The sequence below is a fragment of the Penaeus chinensis genome, chromosome 23 (genome assembly GCF_019202785.1).
Source record: "Penaeus chinensis breed Huanghai No. 1 chromosome 23, ASM1920278v2, whole genome shotgun sequence".
Lineage (NCBI taxonomy): Eukaryota > Metazoa > Arthropoda > Malacostraca > Decapoda > Penaeidae > Penaeus > Penaeus chinensis.
This window is the reverse complement of record NC_061841.1, coordinates 20130908-20136240: the sequence shown is the minus strand read 5'-3', so window position 1 is coordinate 20136240 and position 5333 is coordinate 20130908.

Here is a 5333-nt window from a genome sequence, read left to right as displayed (position 1 = left end):
CTCCTTCTGTCTCCTTTAATCTTTCTCATCATTTTCTCCCTACATTCCATTTCCGTTCATCTAACTACCTCTCATGATGACTTAATACCACCTCCACTTCTGCGCCATGCACGGACCCCCCACCCTTATATCATCATGCAAATTATGTCTATATAACAGTACAATTCACCCTTTTCTAGGCCTTCTCTGTGCATGACTGGTGCAAGTATAATCATGCACAACTTGTCGAGTTATCTTTTTTGAGCCTCGGTTTCCTTGTGTTCTTTATCTTATTTTATTTGTTTTATCTTATCTATGGGTTATTTGAATTTCCTTTATCTTCGAGTCTGACTTGACTCCCTTCTCGTGCTGCCCTAATAAGGAAATCTATTACCTTCTCCCCTGTATAAAAGGTTTTCACTTTCTCTTTTACATTTCACGATGAACTTGCTGGATCTTCTTCTCGAATTTGGAAAGAAGTTTTATTTTTCACGGATTTATCTTTTATCGTTATTGTTAAAATATTTTGTTCCCCATTTTTGCATTATTATTAATGATTTTCTTTTTTTTTCTTTTTTTTTTTTTTTTTTTTCTCCAAAGGAAAATGATAATGAAAGGTCAATATCACGTGCGTCATCGTGTTTCGTATTTTATAAATATTGTTTCTATACCAGACATTCTGGTATCATTCAGACAAATAGGGAAATTCGTTACGTACATTCTCTCTCTCTCTCTCTCTCTCTCTCTCTCTCTCTCTCTCTCTCTCTCTCTCTCTCTCTCTCTCTCTCCCATTCCTTCCTTATCTCTATTTATTACCTCTTTACTTCACTCGTTATATTTTTTTTCTTTGTCTCTCTTTGTCTCTGTGGTTGTCCTTCCCCTACTTTATCTCTCTCTATCTCTCTGTCCCTCTCTCTCTTTATCTCTTTTTATCTCTCGCTTTATCTCGTTCAATATCTGTCTCTGTGTCTGTTTGTCTGCGTGCCTCTCTCTCTCTCTCTCTCTCTCTCTCTCTCTCTATATATATATATATATATATATATATATATATATATATATATATGTATATATATTTATATATATATATATATACTTATATATATATATATATATATATATATATATATATATATATATATATATATATATTATATATATATGTATATATGTTTATATATTTATATATACATATATATATATATATATTTATTCATAACTGTCTAGCTAGCTAGCTAGCTATATTTCCATCTATCTACCTATCAATCTACCTACCTATCTATCTACCTTTTCTCTATCTATCCATCGATTTATCTATCTTTCTAACTATTAATTTATCTATCTATATAACAACCTACCCATCTATCCACCTACCCACTTACCTATCTATCCACCTACCCACTTATCTATTTATCTATCACCCTATTTATATATTTATCATATTTCCCAATCTACCCATTAATCTATCGGTCAGTCAATTAAGAAACACATGGAAATGGAACACAGGGAAAACTGAATAGACAACAAATAAGAGAAATGAAGAAATAATGGAAAAGAATCAGAAAACCGTGACAAAATAAAAATAAAAAGAAAACTAAAAGAGAGAAAAAAGGAAAGAAAAGAAGAATAGAATAAAATCAAATATTGCGTGAGAAGGAAAGTAGAAAAAGTAAAATAAAAAAGAATAACAAAAAGATACAAAAAAAGGAACCGAACAGGTTTAAAAATGCAAACAAACAAACAAAATATAAAGAAAAAAAGGAAAATGTAGACAGATGATGATAAATATATGATAAGGGAAAAATAAAAAAAATCTTCACTAACATTTAAATTATCAATAAGGAAAAATTCAAGAAGATTAACTTTATGCAAACACGCTTACAGAGCATAAAATAGTTGGAAAAAAGAAACGAGAAATGGAAATGTTTAATAATGAAGGTCTTGTAAAGAGGAAAAAGTATCTGGATTTTGAGAGAGAGAGAGAGAGAGAGAGAGAGAGAGAGAGAGAGAGAGAGAGAGAGAAAGAGGGGGGTCAGAGAGAGAGAGAGAAAGAAGGGGTGAAAGAGAGAGAGAGAGAATGAGGGGGTTGAGAGAGAGAGAGAGAGAGAAAGAGGGGGGTCAGAGAGAGAGAGAGAGAGAAAGAGAGAGAGAGAGAGAGAGGTGGGTGGGAGAGAGAGAGAGAGAGAAAGAAAGAGAGGGTGAAAGAGAGAGAGAGAGAGAGAGAGAGAGAGAGAGAGAGAGAGAGAGAGAGAAAGAGGGGGGTCAGAGAGAGAGAGAGAGAGAGAGAGAGAGAGAGAGAGAGAGAGAGAGAGAGGGGGGGGGGGGGTGAAAGAGAGAGAGAGAGAATGAGCGGGTTGAGAGAGAGAGAGAGAGAGAGAGAAAGAGGGGGGTCAGAGAGAGAGAGGGGGTGAAAGAGAGAGAGAGAGAGAGAGAGAGAGAGAGAGAGAGAGAGAGAGAGAAAGAGGGGGGTGAGAGAGAGAGAGAGAGAGGGGGGGTAAGAGAGAGAGAGGGAGAGAGAGAAAGAGAGAGAGAGAGGGGGGGAGGGAAGGGGGGAGGGAGAGAGAGAGGGAAGGAGGGAGGGAGGGAGGGAGGGAGGGAGGGAGGGAGAAAGAGAGAGAGAGAGAGAGAGAGAGAGAGAGAGAGAGAGAGAGAGAGAGAGAGAGAGGGAGGGAGAGAGTTAGGGAAGGAGGAAGGGATGGAGGGAGGGAGGGAGGGAGGGAGGGAGGGAGGGAGAGAGAGAGGGAAGGAGGGAGGGAGGGAGGGAGGGGGGGAGGGAGGGAGGGAGAGTGAAGGCGGGAGGGAGGGAGGGAGAGAGAGAGAGAGAGAGAGAGAGAGAGAGAGAGAGAGAGAGAGAGAGAGAGAGAGAGAGAGAGAGATCGGGTCCTCGAATTTGCATTTGCCTTGACCCTGTTTCCGTGTATGACCTTTTGACACGCAGAGAGTTAATGCTTGTTTTGTAACCAATTGTTTGTAGAGGCAATTAACGAATGAGGATAGTCACTCTTTACGAATTTGTGAATGAGTATACATGTATCAAATTGACATTTTTGTCAATTTGATACACTTTTAACTAATTTATCATTATATATTCTTTTAAATGTTTACTTACGTTGCCTATTGCTATTCTTGCGGCAACGTTTTGTAGTTTTGTGCTTTTTGTATTTGCGTTTTGTTGGTTGAGCCCCATTGGGTTTGTACAACAATAATTCTCGTCTCAGCGGGGATTTTGTTTTTTATGTGATTTTGGTATATCAGTGTGCCCATTATTTTCTTGTAAGTATCGTCCTTGTGTGTTTCGAAAGTCATGTACTCCTAGATTTTTCACGGAAATGCTTGGTTTAGTAGGATAGCTTTCAAATCCTGTAATTGTGTTTATGGGGATTTTCGCTATGCTTTGTCGACTGCCTATAAAGATGCATTGAGTTTTATCAGGATTTGAGTATTTCTTATCATTTTATGTAAATTGCTTACTGCGGCAGCGTGAAGAAGGGAGGGGGGGGGGGGAGACAAAGAGAGAGGGAGAAATAGGGGAAGACAGAGAGAGCGGAGGAGAGAGGGAGGGAGAGTGGAGACAGACAGACACACAGACAGACAAAGACAAAGAAAGAAAGAAAGAGAATAACAAAAACTGAAAAGAAATAAAAAGCCAAAGGAGAAGAATACCACAAAACAACCGAAAACAAGAAAACCGAACCGAATGACTCGACAAGAAACGGAAAAACGAAAATGAGAAAAAATGAAAGAGACGCGATAATTTCCTTGTAAAGAAAAATGAAAGGATCTATAGCTGGGCTTTAAGGCTTTCCTCCCATGCATCTTGACTCGTGAAACTGATGAGCCAAGCCTAGGAGGGGGAGGAGGAGGGGGAGGAGGAAGAGGAGGGGAAAGGGAGAGGGAGGGGGAGGAGAGGGAGAAGGAGGAGGAATAGGAGGGGGAGGAAGAGGAGGAAGAGAAGTAAATGAATGGAAATGAGAAGAAACAAGAGGTTAAGAAGGAGGAGCAGAAGGAAAAGAGAAGAAAGAGGTGAAAGAGGAAGAACTTGAATTGTTTATTTAGTCAAAAAAAAATACAATCTGGACAGTTTATACAAAAAATAATACAGTGGATATGGCTGAGGCTTTCGAGATCACCCTGCTCTCTTAGAATGCTCTTTAACAAGATCATTAAACTGATTACATGTTAATTTTGGCAAAATCAAATACAATACAAATATAATAGATTAGTTGCCATTATCATTGGAATCAATATTTTACGTAAGATACATCAAAGAATATATGTGAAAAAAAAACATTCTACTTAAATCATAAGTATAGGTTAAATCCTAGATATAATCACTATTGTTCTTAATTCTATCCTACCTAAACTAAATCAGAAATAGAAGCAGATAAGACCTCGATAACAGCATCAGTAGAATTCTACCCAATTTCTTAGGTTTTCTTAAAGATCTCGCTGGCTGATTACATTGTGCTAACAAATGCCGTTTTAGTGAGTTCTTAAAGACAGGAAGCCACACTGCATTTCTTATGTGAAGGGGGAGCTCGTTCCATATGCTTGCACCTCTGTATGATTTTGCGCCTGCGGAGATCGAGCCTGAGGCAGATTAAGTAAGTTTTCGTTCCGCAGATTATAATTCACATTAAGACGTGTAATAGATTTTTGATTGTTAGTTTTTTAGCCATGTAAAGATTTGAAAATATACAAGACACTGCAATATGCACTAACGTCATAGAATTTCAAAATCTTTTGGTGTCTGAATGCATTATTCGTGTGATCAAGTCCTTTGAGATAAGAGATCAACCATAAGACCCTCTTTTTTGAGATATGACGAGTGGCAGTACTTTGTTCCTTACCTCCCGCCCCACACAGTATGACAGTACGTTAACAGTGGATATACTAATGAATAATGTAATGATCTGAGTGCCCTTGATGTGATCATGCTAACTGTTTTTATCAAGTTTAAAATACCAGTTTCCAAATTTTGCTGTTGATATTCTAAATGTGACTGCTCCAATTTGTATTGGTCACTTGGTTAAGTGTCTAATTATTTATTTTCAGGACTGGAATATTTTCAGGTAACCTCTTGTTTCGATTAAACAATATGCAATGACTCCTTTTTACATTAAGTATACGTGTATTTACTTTTAGCCAGTTGAAGGAGTTCGGTGTTTGCAGTATGCCCAAGAGACATCAGATCTGACCCACTAATACACAAACAGCTTCAGTTTACGATGTCATTGATGAATATAACAAAAAAATAGATAAGGACCAGAACTAAGACCTGAGGAACACCGTGTGATATTCGCACCATTCTTTAACTTATTCGCTATTATAGTATTTTCAGAGCTAGCTGTCTCATT